We start from the raw sequence: 19,884 nt of genomic DNA, 5'->3' as shown, positions 1-19,884 counted from the left end.
ACAGGTTGGCAACCTGTATCACAAAACAAACCAGACAGGTGCAGGTGTACATTGCACCAATGGAGCAGAGCAACAGTTTCCAGGTGACCAAACGTGTGTGTGTGTGTGTGTGTGTGTGTGTGTGCACAGTTAGTGGCATGAGCTCAGGACACTTGTAGGACTGATATTGCACATCACTTTTTCTTGCTGCTTATTGGCAGCAATTTAGTGGGTTGTAATTAAGTCCATTTGCCATAGGTGTGTTTCCACAGTGATGATTTACCACTTTCACATCGCTCGGTGGAAGGAATGGGTCAGTGTGAGGTCACGGTCAGAAGGCTGCTGCTTTGCCAGATCGACCTTGCCTCTGACTTCCTTTTGAAATATTCAGGTCTAGGGTCATTTTTATTTAGATTTTTCTTTTCTCCAGATAGTTTCCTCCGTCCTGGACTGTCCTTGGCAGCCCCGTGAGCAGCACTCACTGTGCTCCTATGGACACGCATGACATCGACACAAAGCCGTCGCCACAACTTATGGCGCTCAGACACGGGGCCCTTTCCGGCTTTTGCCCCATTATCATCCCGATGAAAAAGTCTGAATGCCTTTGTTGTTGGATGGAGAGCAGGGGCGGTGGCGGTATTGCTGGGAGCGCCATGAACTCTCTCTGTATACCAAGTAAATTGTGGTCATTGAGATGCTACACAGGGCCTGTCCTGTTGGCAGCCAGCGTGGCCACTGTCACACTAACTAAACTGCCTGCCAAGTTTGTTTAACGTGCTCCTCCAAAGCTCAGGAAGCCCCTTTCTTCACCGCCGCCACTGCTGCTGGGAATTAAATAAGGGGGGGGGGGGGGTGAGTTGGTGAAATTGAGTCTGGTGGGGACAGTTGAGGAGAAAGTGTTTGTTGGGCCTGAAGTGTGGGGAAGAGAGGCATTGACATTCTCCGGCTTCCTGTCCCGAGAGGCTGTTGAACCAGAGGTCACGCGATGCGAGAGCTGACGCTTCGCGACCCATTGTGCTCCCCGAGTACTGCCTCGCTTCAAGGTACAATGATTGCATTTAGATAGCGCGTCACGGTGGGCAGTGTATGAACGCATGCATGCTGCCCACCCCCCAAAGCGCAGTCAGCAGGCCTCAACCAGCGGTGGCAGCCGCTAAAGGCGGTCAGAAGCAGCCTGCCGATGCCGCTTCCACGTCCCATGTGAGATGGCTTAACTGCAGTCACCTGAGATCTCTCCCCAGCCCCCCACTCCCCACCACCACACACACTAGGCAACACTCAAGCCACAGTCCGACACAAAAGGCCTAATTGGCATTCAGTCGCATGGAGAGGGACAGAAGAGCACTTTCACACACACACACACACACACACACACAGAGTTGCATACACCGTAAAGAGAACGCAGAGCTGACTCTGTGACAGCAGCACTGCTCCTCTGCCCTTTTCCTTTTACACGATGGAGGCATGCGAGGAATGTACGCTGGCTCGTCTAGAATGTCAGGCACGTCTGCTGAAGAGGAAGTGGATGTGCTGGAGGGGTGGGGAATACCGCGCCGACACATGTTGTGCTGACTTTGAATGGTTCGAGATAGGGCTGATCTCAGCTGACTGGCTGGCTGACTCTCGGGCGCAGCTGCCACAACTGTAGACCTCAGTCACACTGAGGGCCTTTTTGTCTGCAGGCCTGTGCGTGCAAAGCGCCCTTTGATACAGGAAGTCCAGTATCTGACTCCTTAATCTGTATTTTTATTTATATATATATATATACACACACACACACACACACACACACACAACCTAGATATTAAGTGCACGAGCAGCCAGTAAACTGTACCGTATATTTTAATAAGACTGACAGAAGAGGTGCTCGGCACTCAGCGTGATTGGGGAGGCCGGAGAATGATGGGAAGAGGCGAAGAGTTGCCCTGTTGCGTTATGCCAGATCCTTTAGTTTGGACAATGCACAGGCCCGGTTTTACTTTGAAAGGGTTCAGGTCATGGTTTGATTGCATATGGACTCTGTAGTGGCCAGATGAGAGAACTGGACGCTGGACACACACACACACACAGAACGCCGCCTAGATCAAAGGGCCGCTGTCCTCTTTGGCAGCCTGACGAGTGATCCTTTCAGGGCTGCTCACACAGGAGCCTCTTGTAATGCTGAGCCAGCTTTATTAGAGTTTGAGGACAAGGAGAAAAAAAACATACACAGACTCGTATAATCTATACATTCTGTTGGCGAGAGGCCCCGATAATACCATAGCTCTAAATATAAGCACACGTCATCGAGAGAGAGTTTGGGTTTAACTGATACTTTTCAAACTGTACAATTAGCCTTGACTTAATTGCCCATTCAGGTGTGTGTGTGTGTGTGTGTGTGTGTGTGTGTGTGTGTGTGTGTGTGTTGTGTGTGTGTGTGTGTGTGTGTGTGTGTGTGTGTGTGTGTGTGTGTGTGTGTGTGTGTGTGTGTGTGTGTGTGTGTGTGTGTGTGGTGTGTGTGTGTGTGTGTGTGTGTGTGTGTGTGTGTGTGTGTGTGTGTGTGTGTGTGTGTGTGTGTGTGTGTGTGTCTGCAAGAAAAGGAAATGACATACTGAACCCTAACTCACGGTGGCACATGGGGTTCCCAAGAGGCAGAGGACCCAGAGTCCTTAACCAAGCCAAAGCAGCACACTTAATTATTTAGATTCATTAGTCTACTCAGCTTTGCAAACACACTCTCGTCCGTGCACTCCAGCTCTGCTTTCGGTGAGCTCTCTGCTCACCCTATTTAAGTTCAGATCCATGCCCCTTCTTCTTTTTATTACATTTTTTTTAAAGCGGCTCCATGCAAATCTAAAGCGGCGGTAAGTTCTGCCCTGCTTTATGAGCAAAGTGAATGACCGCTGGCGTACAGCCGGCCTGGAAACTGTCGCGCTATTAATTCCTTTTCAGCTCCACTCGGGTTTACAGCTCAAGCTTCTGTGCCGCAGTCGGAGTTCGATAACGCTTTCAACGTGCTGCACCCAATTGTTGCGGTTTTCCCCGTGTTGTTTTCAGTGTCTGCCAGCAAGGTGAACTTGGCAGGAGGAGTTACTTGTGCAGAACTAATAAAAGCCGAGCTGTCTAATGGGATGTGGCAGATAAATGGCGACGCTCTGTACGAAAGAAGAGCGGCGAATGCACCCGCTGACACGTTTTTATGGCTAGGCACATTCATCGTCATGATTTGGTTGGATTTGTCTCGAATCACAATGTGTGATGGGAATAAGTAGTTCTGGGTTTCTTTTATTGCCTGCTTTTAATATAATGTTTTCTCTGCAATAAATCTCAAAACAATTTGTTTTCACGCGTATTGTCTCACTGTTATTGAGTTGCTTCTTTGCCAAATTCAACTAATAACACTATCATTACTTCAGGGCCGAGCTACAACGTTTCTGTTCGAATCTACAGCGTCTTTTAAATGACAGACTCGTCTTTGTGGGTTTGTGAAGATTCCTTTTTAAATGTGTGCTGGTTCTTGCCGTCGTTCGGAGGAATTTTGTTTCCGGGACGTCCATCTTGTCCGTCACATTCTCCTAAACTATGTCTCAGGAGCTCCTGGTGCAGATTCCTTCAGATTTGGCACACCGTCCACCTGGACTCGAGGGTGAACTGATATAGGTTTTGTAATGCAAAGGTACCGTGACCTCACGAAACACATCTTCGGCCATAACAAAACAAAACAAAAAATCCATATGCTGATAGGACAATTTCACACAAATGTCTGACATGACAAAGTGCGTCAGATGCAGACTGCAACTCGAGGCAGAGACGTACAACTGCGAGATGGTAACTCTCACTCTCACCAAACCTAATAGACGTCGACCCCGGGACGGTCAGTTGAATAAGAAAAGCAATGTCAGCATTGTCAAATTTCATCGTACATTTGCAGTACATGTCGTGTCTGAGAAAAATGCACGGCTTTAAATAGTTCCTCAGACAGACGTTTCAATCAATATTAGAAAAAAAGCACTCCAATTCCTAACCGGAGAGAAATCCCTCCGACATGAGTAATAGCAGCAGCTCGAGTCCTACCCACAGGATGTCTTTATTCCGTCAGCACACAAGATCCTAACGTTTTCAGAAGATAATGAATAGTTCAGCCACTCCCAAAGCTTTGAGGAATCTCATCTCGGGACTCTATCTCTCCACTCTTACCTCCCAGGCCTCTCTGGTGACGTGGCGACTTAAAGGTCTCTACGGGGTTTAACGGCTTAATGAAGCTCCCAACTTTCTCCAGCAGGCCGTGGCGGCTATTAAGCAGAAGGAAGACGCTCGATCCGTTTCGTCTGTGCCGCCCCGGCCTTCTTCGGACAATCCGTGTGCCAGATTGCTCTCCCGCTGGCCTCTCTCAAACTACGCCACGTCATCATCTCCCCGCGTGTATGCAAAAGCTCCAGAGAGGACTTCGCCAAAGATGAGGCGCGGTCATCTTTTCTCACATCCGTGTCCTCGACTGACAGCTAATGGTCTTTCTAAATGGCCAATTGCTGAGTCATTATGTAATTGTGCTGTAATCAGATTTCACACGTTCCGGCGCTCAAATCCAATGCGCATGTTGTGCGCTGATGTTTTATCGTGTTCACTACTGGATGTGTAAGAAAAAGAAAAGGGAGCAATCAAAGAATCGATTTGAATGTATTTCTTGTCTCTTCACGTGGAGGCGCGGCCATAAGCCCACAGCGCGTCTCCGAGGATTCGCACATGTGCGTCCGCTGAGGCAGATGCGGAAGACGATGGTGGTGTCGGCTGGTAGCGGTTGAAGTCAGAGCAACTGTTTTCCGTCTAATATAGATTGCCTTCTTGGCTGACATCCTCCTCCCGCGGCGAATCCTCCTCCCTCTCTCAATTTCTCTCATGATCGATTCCCCCCTCCCTCTCCTCTCGCGCTATCGTTCTTCGCATCGCCATCTGACAGTTTCCATTTATCCTCCCATATCTCTTCATCTCTCCTTGGCTTATTGCTTTTTTACTCAGAGAATTACCGGTCACCCTTCCATAATTGTCTCGTGGGGGGGGAAAAAATGATGTAAAAAGGCAAAAACTGACAGCGCGGGTCATTGTTTCTACAGGTCCAAGCACCATTCTCGCTCGTCTTCCCCGTGTGAGACTGTGCATGCTTCGGTATACAGTCGTGCCCCCCTGTGGAAATAAGTTTAGAAAAAAGAGAGAATTGAAATTCTCATTGCTTTTGTGGTTAGCTGCTAAATCTAGGCTGAACAATGTCATGCTGATATGTCACTCCTGTCTGCCTGCCGGCAAGTTCTGAGTTGGGGAAAGGGGGGTAGGGAAGGGCAGCGGCCTGCCTTGTGCGAGCAGCCCGGCCACTTGGCTGTCTGTCAAACTGCCTTTGCCGAATGCGCCCCAGAAACCTCAGAGGGTACCAGTTGGCGGTGTTCTCGAGCAAAAAACCCCTCCTCCCCCCCATCCCTGCACATCACCTTCAGTGGTGGGGTCATGGAGAAGTCCCACTATCCCCGAATTGAGCACCAGCGCCGGCCCCGACCACATGCGCGGGGGGGGGGAGGGATTAGAGGCAGGCCAGCAGGGGCTCGCTCTCCTCCACTTTGATCAGCCGCAGCACACTCTAATACCAGACAACATCTGCAACTCTCAGCATTAAAGAGGCCCAAAAAATTCCGATTAGGGAACACACAGCCTGCTGGTGTACAGGACAGAACTGTGTCAATTCCTGGATGGGATTTCTTTTTTAAATACCACCGCTTCACACTGATTTGTTTTTACAAAGCCAGAGTCCCCGGAGAAGATATTTTGCATTACGTTTTAAAATGTCAAGTTATTAGAATTTCGTTTTCCTCAACACGCATTTAGTAATGATTACAAAAGAATACGTTTTTTACGGTTGTAAAGCAGCTGTTTTTATTGTAGATTTTGGTTGTTTGCTTGTTTTTTTTTACAGAAAAAGCTTCCTGCACTGCTGAAACAAACGCCCCCCCCCCCCCCCCCCCCCCCCCCCACACACCACACCACACACACACACACACACACACACAATCTTTGTTTGTGTCATCTGGACACGGCTAGATAAGATGTGTTTGGGTTGAGCTGAGCTCGTTTCTATGGTATCTGCTCCAATAGAAGAGGGCAGAGTTGTTGATATGGAATGACCTAGTTTAAAGTTCATCTCCAGTCTGAAATGCTGAAGCACAAGAATGGAACTTCCTCATTGGAGCAGCACAGATGTAGATGCACCGTTATGTGCTGTACAACACCGGGGTTACTATGCTTTGATTTTAGCATCATCGAGAGTTCAGGTACATCTTTGGCGCCCAAAGTCCAGGGACACGTTCTGCATCTTTTATCGCCTTGGGAGACGCCAGGCGGGTCGGTCGCTGGACCACTCTTGTTCCAACTTTTGAGGACGTGAAGGCCGGTTGCACCTGCCGTTGCTAAGCGATCTTAACCAGCTAACCAGCTCATTAAAGCCATGCGTTCAAAGCCTACTTACCAGAAATCCACAGTTCGGGGCTGATCTTTTTCCAGACATTGTATTTTCTTTATAGATGTGCTATAAGATATCGCCTCTGGGGCAGACCGTCAAGCTCTGGATTGCCCCGCCACCCACAACTCAAAATCTTGGTGCTTCTTCTCCATATTTATTATGATGATCCATCCATCCATTTTCAATACCGCTTATCCTCATTAGGGTCGCGGGGGCGCTGGAGCCTATCCCAGCTGACATAGGGCGAAGGCAGGGGACACCCTGGACAGGCCGCCAGTCCATCGAGGGCACATGTAGGGACATACAACCATTCACTCTCACATTCACAACTATGGGCAATTTAGAGATCAATTAACCTGCAGCATGTCTTTGGACTGTGGGAGGAAGCCGGAGAGCCCGGAGAGAACCCACGCTGCCACGGGGAGAACATGCAAACTCCACACAGAAGGACCGCTCCGACCGGGAATTGAACCCGCGGCCCTCTTGCTGTGAGGCGACAGTGCTAGCCACTACACCACCGTGCAGCCCTCTCTAACATGAAGTGAAACTTCCTCAAAATGTTATGCAAAATAAGTGTTGCACAGCTTCATAAACATAGGGTGTATTATTGTTTTTCTTTAGTTTGTTGATTGAATTAAATTGAACAAATGTACCTAATAAACAAGTAGGTCAGTAAGTGCTGACATTTGTGTAACTAAATATCCAGTTCTCCGTCCAGACCAGAGATCTCGGGGGGGGGGGGGCATCGCGGCATGTGCAGCCAGTCTCAATCATTAACGCGGCAAAGCACTTGTCTCTTTCCGTTAGCGGTGCCGTTTGATAATCACCGAGGCCCCGGGAAGACAAAGTGGAGCTGTCACCTGCTGCCCCAGAGACTCGCTGCTCACTTTCCCTCCCCCTGTCCTCTTTTATTCATTTATTTTTCTCTTTTTTTTTTTTTGTCTTCTCTTGCACGTGCTCGTTCTTTCAGCCGGCCTGTGTCTTACTTCCTGTTTCGCTTGTGTCCGTCTCTCACATAAATAGTCGTTTTATTAACTCACGTTCGGCTACCACCCAGTTCTTTTCTCTCTCACTGCTTCCCAGTCCCTCTGGTTAAAGACTTCCCCTCTTTAGTTCTCTTTTTTCTTCTTCTCACTATTTATTTCTCTCTCGCTCTCTCTCTCACTGACCCCCCCTCCTCTCTCTCAGTGCCACGGTGTTCACATGGCCCCTGCATGTGACATGAAGCTGAGCCAAAACACCCCGGATGCCCCACTTCAGCCCTCCACTGTTCCAGACCTTGTTAAATTTTAAACAAAAGGAAAGGAACGGAGGGAAGGGGAGAAGAAAGGGAAAAGTGAGCATGTGGGGGCCATGGGGAATGTGCAACAACATCGCTATCTCATTCATTCATTCGTCCTGTCACTGTGCATCATCTGGAGAGAGGGGCCCTTTAATTCTGTCTCCACCCCTACTACACTCTGCGTGTGTGTGAAAGCCTCTCTCTCTCGATCTCTCTCTCTTTTCGCTGTGCTATGAACTGGACTGGTTGTAGCTTTAACCACAGATCTGGGGTCTGATTTCATTGTGGCCTGTGTCCTATTGTGGGATTAAAGAACAACTGACTCGAGCTGCCGTCTTCTCGAGTGCCTCGAGACAACTGCTGCCCATCAGATGCATTTCTCTCTTCTTTTTTTAAGATGTTATGGAATGGAGGATTAGCTGGACTGTAAAACGACAACAGTCACTGTTTACCTTTTTTTATTATTGCTTGTGCTCGTCCCTCATATGAGTCAGCTCATTACTCTCCTTCTGTTTTCACCATCAAAGGGATGCCACAACATGGCAGCTTTTTAATAATAAAAAAAAAGTCTCCCAGAACAACTTGGATGCCGGCAACATCCGGGTGGCTCGTCGCCAGAGTTGAGCTAAAGCTGTGAGTCCTTCATAGCCTCTGATAATGAATGTCATTAGAGGTTAAGTACAAACAATAACAACAATGTGCTTATCTGTGTGGCCCTGTTTGGTCTACCCTCAGGGAACACTCAAAGTGCTTGGACTGCCTTTCATTGTGGATTAGCGGCTAATAATTCCAATCAGCGATACAAATTATGTCATTGTCCACACACACACACACACACACACACACACACACACACGTTGCTCCTATTAATTTTCACATCCTTGTTTATGAGCAAAACAAGTTCAGAGAGGAGCCTGAAGCGGGCTGCAGTTTCCGTACCGCCCAGCAGAATAGACTTGCACATGCACACGCACACGCTCACGCTCCTGATGATATTATAGTACAGTGCACCGCTGTGGTATTCACCCTGTCTGCTATTCTTGTACTGAATCTATGAAAATGTTGCAGCCGCCTACTTAAATTCGCCTTTTCTCGTCTCAAGAATGTGTCTCCTCGTTGATTGGTAGCGCATGCTGTGCTGGGTGCTACGCAGTACATGAAGTCACCTCTGCTCCCGAGCAAAAGTTGACAAGCCGTCTTTTGACGACACACACACACACACACACACACATACACGTGTGTGTGTCGTTGCGTGGTGGGTTAATGTGTTAGTAATTCAATACACATTGTTGGAAGGTAATGTGTAACAATAGCAGATGGTTACACGCACACACACGACACAAACAAACTTGGGTTATTCAATCTTTTTTATTTTTTTACTATTCTCCCATCATACTTTTGCTGTGGTCAAGTGGATTGATAATGCCACCTTGAGTGGGCACTTGAGGGGGAAAGGGAGAATAATCATGTAGACTCAGTGTATTCAATAATACACAACTTGATATTCATATAATTATACAAAGTCAATTAGATGGTAATCTGCATGAAAAAAGGGAAGTTCAGTATAATAAAGTCATTTCTGCTTTCTGACACAATACGCATCCCTTCCAGAACGTGTTGAACTCTCTTGGGCTTTCTGTGCTTCAATAAAAGAACACGGTTCATGAATCACGAATGAGTTATTTATGCCCCACTATTTGTTTGAGGGGATTCAGTTGATTTTGACTTTTCGGTCATGCAAAACTTTTACCGGCATGTTTAATTGTGCTGACATTGAGATGAAGTTGTGAGTAATCCAGATGTTGACACTGTAGTTAGAGGACACATTGTGCCCAGCTGTGGATGTTGCATTTTGTGAGAGAGAGAGAGAGAGAGAGAAAAATATGTTTGGCTTTGTTTCCGTTAGTTTGTACCAATGCATTAATAATACAAACAAACAGGGAAACTCAAGGCAGCAAACAGGCGGGAATCCCTGTAAACTAATTAATCACTGACACGCACACACACACACACACACACACACACACACACACACACACACACACACACCGTGTGCGCACATCACCACATTCAGCTCTAACCATTTTGCGCGACACCGAACCTTCCCTGGCTTCTCATCTCCCCTCCTTAGCCCCACGTATCAGAGGGAGGTGTTGTCAGCCTGCTCCTTTTATCACGATACTCTCCTTTTATTCACGGGGCTCACATTTCACCCTCCCCTGATACACTTCCTCGGGGGGATGGGGCGGGGGGTTGAATGCCTGAATCCCCTGTGTCTGGAAAGGAGTTATTGTACTGACGCTTAAGAAGACAATACCTCGCTCCCCTCTCTTGCTCGCTCTCTTTAAGCTCCCCCATACAGTACGAGGCGCCGCACTTCATCAATGCTGTATATGGAGTGCTGGGGGGCACACAAGCTGCTGCTGTATACAGGCCATTAGCGGCTGCTGAGTGACAGAATGCGGTGGCTGAAGTGACACAGTGACGAGCAACCGGTGCCTTGAATTAGGAGATAATATGTGTGTTTGAGAATCTTCCCTGCGCCACTCTGGTCCATATCAAACAACGGGGAATAGTGAGAAATATGCCATTCACCGATCCCCCCCTCAGACCCAAGGTGATGCATTCAATTTGCTTTTTTTTTTTCTGGCCGGGTAAAAAGGAGTGAATCCTCCCGTTTTGGAGTCTGGAAACAAGTGTCCTCTGCATAGATTTCCAGTTCCATCCTCCCGAACTGTCGAATGCTTTGGGAAGTTTGCTGAAAGGGCCACTCCACGGAGGAGTAGAAGTAGAGGTCATTGCGGACAAAACGGTCGTAGAAGGTCTGTTTCTGGAGGGTCTGGTGAAAATAACCCTTGTGATGTCATCAGGGTTGTGTTGGCTTTTTGTCTTCAGTTTTGTGAAAGAAACCTTTTTGAGGGCAGCCTCAAGCGCAAATGAGTTGGTTAAGGCAAATAATAAAATGTGCCTCACGTTGTCTCACATGTCACGATATCCGTATAATATCGACTACGACACACGTGACGAATACAACCTTTGAATCTTTAGCAGACTGGGCGTTTAGAATTTGATGAATGTGTAAGTGTACCAGGGAGCAGGGGAAGTCTTCCGCTAGCACGTTGCATCGTGGGTAGTGTAGGAGGCAGCAATTTGGAACTTGACCCACGGCAGGAACCGAGAGTTGGGGTTACCTCGGCCTCTGCTGCATGAATTCACCCCGTTCTTCTTCCTTCTCTTGCAAGTGACCCACACTTCCTGAACGTAAAATACAACCTCGCTGGAGTACCCGTTTTAAACCATAAGCTCCACGAATCGGTTGATCGACTAATTGTTTGGCGTACCAAACAGGAGTTGCAACAGCCCATGGAAACAAGTGTGAGTCATGCTCAGTATAATGGAGCCCGTGTGCCACTTTGTACTGTGTCTCGAGGCTCCTCCGGGCCGAGAACCTCATCACAGGGTTGTCTTGCATTGTTTATCGGCTCCTGGGATGTGCTTTAATTGCCGCCCTCCCCTCCGTGTCGTCGCGCAGGCCCGTGATCGAGCCTGATTATGTGTCCTCATGTGTTAGCGAGAGAGCCGTACGACTGACGGCGAGCACTGCATTGTGTGTGTGTGTGTGTGTGTGTGTGTGTGTGTGTGTGTGTGTGTGTGTGTGTGTGTGTGTGTGTGTGTGTGTGTGTGTGTGTGTGTGTGTGTGTGTGTGTGTGTGTGTGTGTGTGTGTGTGTGTGTGTGTGTGTGTCTGGACGGACTGCGGTGACCCGTAGCTGTCGACAGCGTATCCTTGAGCGCGGTGGCACAGGCTGTGCCAGGGACTCACTGCGGGGACCGCTGGCATGGTGGAAGGCTGTGCGCGGGGCCAGGGAGGATGGGCAGGAAGCAGTGAGGATAGGTCACTGATAATACCGGGCCGTATTGTCCGTCCCCTCTTGGAGGTTCTCTTACGGCTTCTACCGAAGGACGCTTAAGCAGGACGGGCTCCGTGCTGACTTATTTCAGAAGAAGCTCTGTGAGCCTTTGAGGAAAGGGAGAGCTCAGGTCACGGGTAAAGCTGGGCTAGAAACGGGGATTCCCGGCAATGGCCAACCACATAAAGCCACTCAAACTTTATAAGCTGAGCAGTTAAAAGTAAGGAGAGAGGAGAGTTAACGGAGTGGACGACAGCTGGGGATATTGAAGCCTGACGTCATACACTCAGGGGGATGGGTAATGGAGGGAGATGAGTAGGGGGAAAAAAGAGAAATTTCAGTTCAGCTGAGGCCCTCCATGCCCTCTGAAACATTAAAATATGCAGGTCATAACGTGAGTGAGTGTGTGTGTGTGTGTGTGTGTGTGTGTGTGTGTGTGTGCAAGCAAGACCAAAAGGCATTACATAACTGGCTCTCCTGCCAGTTTTACTATCACACAGCAGTAACTCAGTTCACACGTGTGCAGGCTCGCTTTATTTTTGCGTGTGAGAAAGCTCAGCCTCCCATTTGTTTCTCACGCGTTCGTGACCCGCTGGTAATTCATAGTGTATAGCCGTCATCTTCCACACTGACAAACAAGTGCATCACTCACGCTCGATCCACGCGGTAACGCGGTTGCATTTAAACACTCGGGGGGTTGTTACGTCTGACCTTTTTGCCGATATAATATCACGACGCTCGCTGGGAGCGAGAGAGACACCAGAGTGTTTTCTGAGTTGTTAACCTTTTCTTTAAACACGATTAAGCATTATCAGCGTTCTCGTCGGCAGTAGTTAGACGTTCCTTGCTCTTGCTTCAAAAGAATCGGAGGATAGTGTGTCTGGCTTTGTTAGAGGATCCTGACATATTACAATTTCAGCCTTATTTTGGTCGGTATAGTCTCAAGCAGTGTGACGAGTATTGGGGTTCTGAAGTTCTAGACTTCCCTTCTGGTTGCTTTGGCGACTGCTGTGGATTTATGGTGGCGATGCTGAGGAATCTCGACACAAGGAGTCCCAGGAGGAGACGCAGCTAACTTTGGAAAAAGCGTGTCCAGTTAGCTTCCGAAGCGTCGCTCTGCTCTGTTGACTGTTTCTCCCAGAACAATTAAAGTGTGTAAGACCCCTTTCGTTCAGCCGCCACCGTGACGGGTATACGTAGGTCCATCCAATTTGTTTATTTAATTTGGTCCATTCCTTACCTCTGAATGTGCACGCCGCTCGATAGGCCACTCGACACAATGCTGTCACCTATACGTGGAGGTGACTAATGAGTGTGAATACATCTCATATTTGATATAGTCGGAATTGTAATTATTAATTAATTCAAACTAACAAGTTAGCTAAATGAAATTTGGAAGAGAAACGATGGCAAGCGGTAAAATGTATTATTAATCAACCATTATAGTTAACCTCGGTTGATCCGGACCTGGTTGGTCCACGCACACAGTTGATGTACATTGTCATAACTGATGTGGGGGGGGGGGAGAACGCCCAGGTTGTAAGAAACTGTATCCGTTAATATCGGCTCATGCATGCGGACACAATTGGATGGTGTTTTTATTTTGTCAGCACAAGAGGACGTGGAGACCTCCGAGTAGTCTGTCTATTTTTTTTTGTGGCCGGTCTTAATACCGAAATGAACAGCTGAGTAAGATTAGCTCACCTCGCTTTACAGCTCTCTCTTTCTGCCTGAGGAACAGGATATGTTATGTTATTCATTTTCTGTGTGTTCAGCCGTGCATTCATCAATCCGTATATTTTTCTCCTTCCTCCATCGCAGCCATCTCTGCTTTGCCCGATAATGTTTTCTCTTTTTTGTCCATCCCTAACATCTCTCTTTATGTACCCCCCCCCCCCCCCCCCCTCCTCCTTGCTCTAGCTCTTTATACACCAGCATATTCACACGTGTGTACTGCAACACGCAACTATACCAACCCTGCACTTTCATTTATTTTATACACACCCACAAACACACTAAATAATTTATTTTGGAGCTCTGCATACTTCCACAGCCTCGCAATAAAATGCTCTGATTTACACCCGTATTCAATCAGTTTGACAGACAAACACACACACACACACACATTGTATGCATGAGCAAACACTCGGGCACTTTTGTCCACTACGGTGACAACATTTGCATTCGCTCACACACAAATAGGGGGAGAAGAAAAAAAAACAGCGCTCTTTGTGTGTGTGTGTGTGTGTGTGTGTGTGTGTGTGTGTGTGTGTGTGTGTGTGTGTGTGTGTGTGTGTGTGTGTGTGTGTGTGTGTGTGTGTGTGTGTGTGTGTGTGTGTGTGTGTGTGTGTGTGTGTGTGTGTGTGTGTGTGTGTGTGTGTGTGTGTGTGTGCTGATCAGTGGGCTCGTATTTTCCAATGTAAGGTTTCGTAACTCACACTCGTTACATAACAGCAGCAGGAGTGGAGCTGGGAAGAGAGGGGGAGAGCACACATCTATGTACGTCAGCATCCACAGACAGAGGGAATCACTGGGGGAAATCTTTTTTGTTTTTTTTATGCACCGTAGCCAACACCTGCGATTGGAAGCATCCCTAATGCAATCAGTGTCCGCTGCATCTGGATCGATTTTTTGTGGATATTGATTGAATTACATGATGAATCGCGTTCACAGTGCAGCGGGTGGTGCGAGGGTTGATGGGGAAATGTGTTTTTTAAATGCATATAGCTGCACCACGTGATTTATCCAACTCCCATGAAGGCGTCTCTCTCACTGCAGTTTCTCATTCCAGCTGTCGGCCACATGAGATACGATCGCATGTTTACACATCATTTGCATGGGTTCCTGCTTCAAGGTTAACAGAACCTGATCGGTGAGGATATGAATGAAGTGTCCTCGGCCGTGCACGGTAAATATTAACAATGCAGAAGAGGAACTGTGTGGGTCCAATTCCAGTTAAAACAAGATAATTGAGCCTTGCAGAACACAATGGAAATCCTCCTTCAGGTCACCCCCCTGCCCCAATGCGTTCCCATGCTGCCCCTACAGGCGGTGGACGGTAATGCACGGACCTGATAACTGGAGTTGGACAATGCCTTTAATAGCACAGGGCTGTTTAGTTGCCTTCTCCCCGGGGGCAAAGGGTAATGATGGTTAGACGGGGAAGACATTGCAGGCTGTGACCTCATTTGGATTCAGGATGTGTTTCACTGGACTCAGAGAGAAGGTTGTGTGTGTGTGTGTGTGTGTGTGTGTGTGTGTGTGTGTGTGTGTGTGTGTGTGTGTGTGTGTGTGTGTGTGTGTGTGTGTGTGTGTGTGTGTGTGTGTGTGTGTGTGTGTGTGTGTGTGTGTGTGTGTGTGTGTGTGTGTGTGTGTGTGTGTGTTTCTGTCTGATTGTGTCCTTCCTGGTGACATGCTTAAGAGGGATGGGGCATCAGAATTTGAGGGCACCCAATAAACTATTAATTACCCTCCCCAACCTCTCTCTGGGGACGTCTCATGGCCACAGCGACACATTTGCCCTCAATGCTAACATCACCAGCTGAGAGTAGGGCGGCCAACAGGGTTGAAAGGGAAGAGGGAGAAACATCACCTCCACTGAGCTCTGTGAGCTGAAGAATGTCTGGCGACAGACAGGACAAAGCAGCGCCACTCGGCTTTTCCTCGAGGGATTGAAAGCACTTCACAGATAAATAAATGCAAACACACACACACACACACACACACACACAGGTCACAAGGCAGCCGTGTCACCTTATCCTGAATGATCAGTAAATATTGCTTTAGTAATTCACATATAATTAAAATTCTGTACCAAATGACTTTTTTTGTGTAATGGTTTTTTATTAAATAAAGCGATGATGAAATCGAGCGGCAGCACGGATGATTGAATAAATACTCGTCGAGCTGATCGACTGCTCGCGGCGCTGTCCAAACACTGTTGTTTATCCCGATTTCACTGCCGACTCACTCTTGAGTTGACTCTGCGCTAACGTACTGGAGATGTTCCAGACTCGACAGCGGGGCGGGTCACGGTTTGTTTGAATGAAGCCAAATGGCCAACGAAAACCTAGAGACATGAAACACGAGTATCAATCCAAGTTTAGAAATAGCTTATTGTTTCCAAAAAAATCTATTGATGCTTTTAGATTATAATCACATGTATGTTTTATTGATCACTAAAGCACGTCTGGACAAAACTTGAACAATCAATGCCCGCAGGCTTTGTGGCATGTGAAGATTTGATAAGTAACATTAACCACAAAGTACGTGTAAATGTACAACGTGTTATGGTAATCTTTTCAATAGATGTTTCCGTCCGGACCAAAGTGGTGAACCAATGGACCAAACCAACAGGGCAACATTGGCTTCTTGGACTAGCTAACGTCCCACCGCTAGTGTGGCTAAAAACTGTTTCCCATGCAAACGCGTACCTCCTCTTCTCACTTTAGCACAGAGGACAGCTCGACACATTTCACACGTCAACACCTCCTCGGCCCCCGAGGGAACGGCGGCCACTTCTACCTCCACGGATCCGTCAGTGTGAGAACATAGTAGAATTTAAGAAGCACCTGCATGCCACGGGACATCCCGCACAAACATGACATTTGTGTAATAGCCAACCATGCTACCAATAGAGACTATCATTTTTTAAATTTTTTACTTTTCATTATTCTAATTTTAAGTGCGTTTGATTGCTGATGAAAGGATCCAGCGAGGATCCTGGATGGAGCAACGGGCACTTGTGTCAGTTTCAATCTGCGTTGCTATGACGATCAGCTGAGAATTCTGCTTACATTGACGGGGTAGTATCTGCATTGAAAAATAAATCCAATCTAGCCGAGTCGTGCAGTGGAAATGAGGCGTTATCATCAGCGAGGGCCTGAAAATCTCCACTGTTTTTTTTTTTCCTCCTTTCTTTTTCTTCTTCTTCTTCTCCTTTTTTCCACGCGTCACACACATCATTGTGTGTAATGCGCAGAGAGACGTGGAGCACTTGGGCGAGTGTGCCCGTGACGGCCTTTGCCACCTCCCCAGCCGCTGCTCGCCGGCCGCTGCTCGAGCGGACCGTCGGCTCAACGCGCGGCTGAGTCATCATCGCCTCAAGTCATCCACAGAGAACGAGAAAGAGAGGGAGGAGAGAAAAGGAGCGCAGCGATGAACAGATGATCAGATGTGGGAAGCGCGTCCTTTCCCGAGCCTGCAAACAGACACCTTTTAAGTAGATACATTTTGACATTGCGTGTGTGTGTTTGTGTTAGTGTGTGTGTTTTGTAACAGAAGGACAGTGCAGCTATTTTTGTGTCGCAGAGTAACAGCTGGCACCCGCTCTGTCCTACATCTATTTCTACATCCCTTCGCCACCGAGCTTCCTCAACCATAGTCTTTCTCTTTACGAGGTAATGTCTGCAACGCGGCACAGATTATGATGGGGATGTTTGTTTGATTGAGTGCCTCGCATCAAGCTTTTATAGCCGCTTCCTAATAGCTAGATCTTTAATGAGACGCCGCGGTTGAGATGCATTTCAAAAGAAGCAGATACAAGCTGACTCCGGAGATATAAGAGCCCAACGTATGCATTTGGAAGTCCTAGAGTCTTGCCATGTGGTACATCACATCTGCCAACGCCTATAGACTAAGTGTGTGTGTGTGTGTGTGTGTGTGTGTGTGTGGGTCTACGCCTGCTCGTGCTCCGCTGTGACTTATGTGGGTCATCGATGCCCTACAGTACGGCATGCCCGGTCCTGTAGTGGAGGTGTGCTGATGTCAGGTTGCATTTAGCAGGGCAGGATGAATAACCAGGGATGTGTCCCTGTTATTGCAGAGAAGGGCCAGGAGAAGGAAGCGTTGATCTGTTAAATTGGGAGACGGGCGGAGAGAGGTCGGCCTTGGGGTACTGATCGCTAACAATGATGGATAATGGGGCGGGACGGGGGACGGGCGGGCATCTGGGAAGCAGCTTAGATGCCTGGAAACATTAGCTCAGGAATAAATACGGATGTTGGACAACCAAGAGTTGTTCCATTTGTGTCAACGCGGTTGACTTCGCAAAGATTACTCACGCTCGACATGAATACACACTGGCAGTATCAATATTCAGAGGGGTCTTGTACATTTTATCATTTTTGGAAGTTCCCCACCTTCTCAACTCAAATAGTTGTAGTTTATCAGTTGACGGAGGGCATCGTGTGAATCGCTCTGAGGTCACCATCAGGAGGCTCACGATTAGTGGTTCTGTCTTCAGAGTGACAGCAGCTTGTGTGTGTGTGTGTGTGTGTGTGTGTGTGTGTGTGTGTGTGTGTGTGTGTGTGTGTGTGTGTGTGTGTGTGTGTGTGTGTGTGTGTGTGTGTGTGTGTGTGTGTGTGTGTGTGTGTGTGTGTGTGTGTGTGTGTGTGTGTGTGTGTGTGTGTGTGTGTGTCGGGAAACACTCTTTTCCTGTACAGTAGGTCTAGAAATAGACGTATGACTCCTGCACATGAACACACCCGCCATGCAGGCCATGTCCCCTGTCTATTATTTTTACATTCACGCATCCCCCATAGATTATGGGATGGCCACCATGACTAACATTATCGCTGCTCAAAATATTGCTATTGTAGGTGGCCTGTGGTTCATGCATTTTGGAATAGCGCAACTGTTTCTTATATTTTCCTTCCCCTACTGGAGGGTTTCTGTAACCCCCCCCACACACACACACACACACACACACACACACACACACACACACACACACACCCTGTCAACAGGATGCTCACGTAGGTGTCCCACCCATCTCCTTGCTTCCTCCACTGTGCATTCTCATGGCCAGACCGGAGCGTTGTCCTCCAGCCAGGCGTCCCACGTCCGTGTGAGACGGTTGTAAACGGCAACATCCGCACGGGAGAAGCTTTCAAACTACTTTTATCCCAAAAGCAGCCCACTCAAGCTGTCTGTATTGTTCTACCTCCACACTGTTTTTGGCCTGTCAAAAATTGGGAGGGGGGGGGGGTGGCTATGCCCATATGGAGATGGTTAATCACTGTCAAGGTGTGTGTGTGTGTGTGTGCGTGTGTGTGTGTGTGCGCATATGCTTGTGTGGGAGAGAGCACGTTCCAACAAAAGGCCTAAAAATAGTAGGAATATGCCCATGTGACATATTGAGGCTAAAAGCTTGTGAATAATTTGTCTCATGCAACTCATCCCCCTTTCCCGAGCTCAGTAGTGAAAGTTGGGAGGGGGCGTGACTGTTCTGTCTGTCTGTTAGCAAGATGTCTCACAGATTGGGCAGACGAAGACTTTGGTGGACACATTTCAGGTGTGCCTGTCATGCTGCTGCATGCTCCTTTACACCGCAGTGTCAAGAGTGTTATGTTTTTTAGGTAACTCCTGTCGTGCTTCCTTATCTTTCCTTCCCCTCGTTTCGTCCTAAAGCAAAGTTCAGTCGCTTATCTAAACCACTTATTTGGAAGTGAAAACGAAAGTGGACACGTGTTATGTGTGTGCGTGACCTCGCAAAAGTATTTGTGGGCAACATGTAATGGTTTTGCTCATAACGGGTAAACACGTACTTTCAATGATGCAACTTGACTGAGCGTCTTCTTCTGAAAACTTTGACAGTTCAACATGTGATTGTATCATTTTCTAACATCTCAAACAAAACTCAGACACCACTTCAAAACACACTGAGCACAGTGTTTATGACCTTTCTTTTTAATGTTTCCATCAATTCTGATATTTCGTTGGGGTATTTGGTACTGCACAGAGATATTTCTCTTTTTAAAACTAAAGAAAAAAAGAAAAACCTTCTACCTCTTTGGGATTTTATTAGGATATTTGTATCAAATCCTTTGGCAGAATGATGCACATTAACATGTAAGCACCGTATGAAGGAATTGTTTTATATTACAGATGTCTTTCATATCCTCGTAGCTCATTAAAACATATTTATCCATGTTTCTGATTGCCAACTTTTGATCACTGCTGTAAAGCCAAGGCTGCCAGAGCACAGAGAGAAATTATGAAAAACAGGTTATGCCAGTTAGATTGTCATATACAGCATATTCTAGATAGCTTTACCGATTTTTGGCACAGTGGGAACTGCATTTGCTTTAATATATATATATATATATAAGTTGGCATTGCCCTGAAACAGGTTTATAAATAGTCCTTCACATAAAGGAATAAGACCTAGAACCACCCACCGGAGCACTTTTCGGCAGCGTACGTCCCGGCCTCTCCATATGGAGTGAATATG

General features: G+C 47.5%; 1 protein-coding gene across 1 annotated transcript in view; it reads left to right on the top strand.

Annotated features, from left to right (window-relative positions):
• The window catches only part of phlpp1 (PH domain and leucine rich repeat protein phosphatase 1), a 40,456-nt gene that overhangs the window by 2,019 nt on the left and 18,553 nt on the right, over positions 1 to 19,884 (top strand). The window lies entirely within an intron of this gene.

Source organism: Cyclopterus lumpus, chromosome 17 (assembly GCF_009769545.1).
Source record: "Cyclopterus lumpus isolate fCycLum1 chromosome 17, fCycLum1.pri, whole genome shotgun sequence".
Taxonomy (NCBI): domain Eukaryota; kingdom Metazoa; phylum Chordata; class Actinopteri; order Perciformes; family Cyclopteridae; genus Cyclopterus; species Cyclopterus lumpus.
The sequence above is the reverse complement of the archived record's forward strand: the minus strand, read 5'-3'. Positions and strand labels throughout refer to the sequence as shown.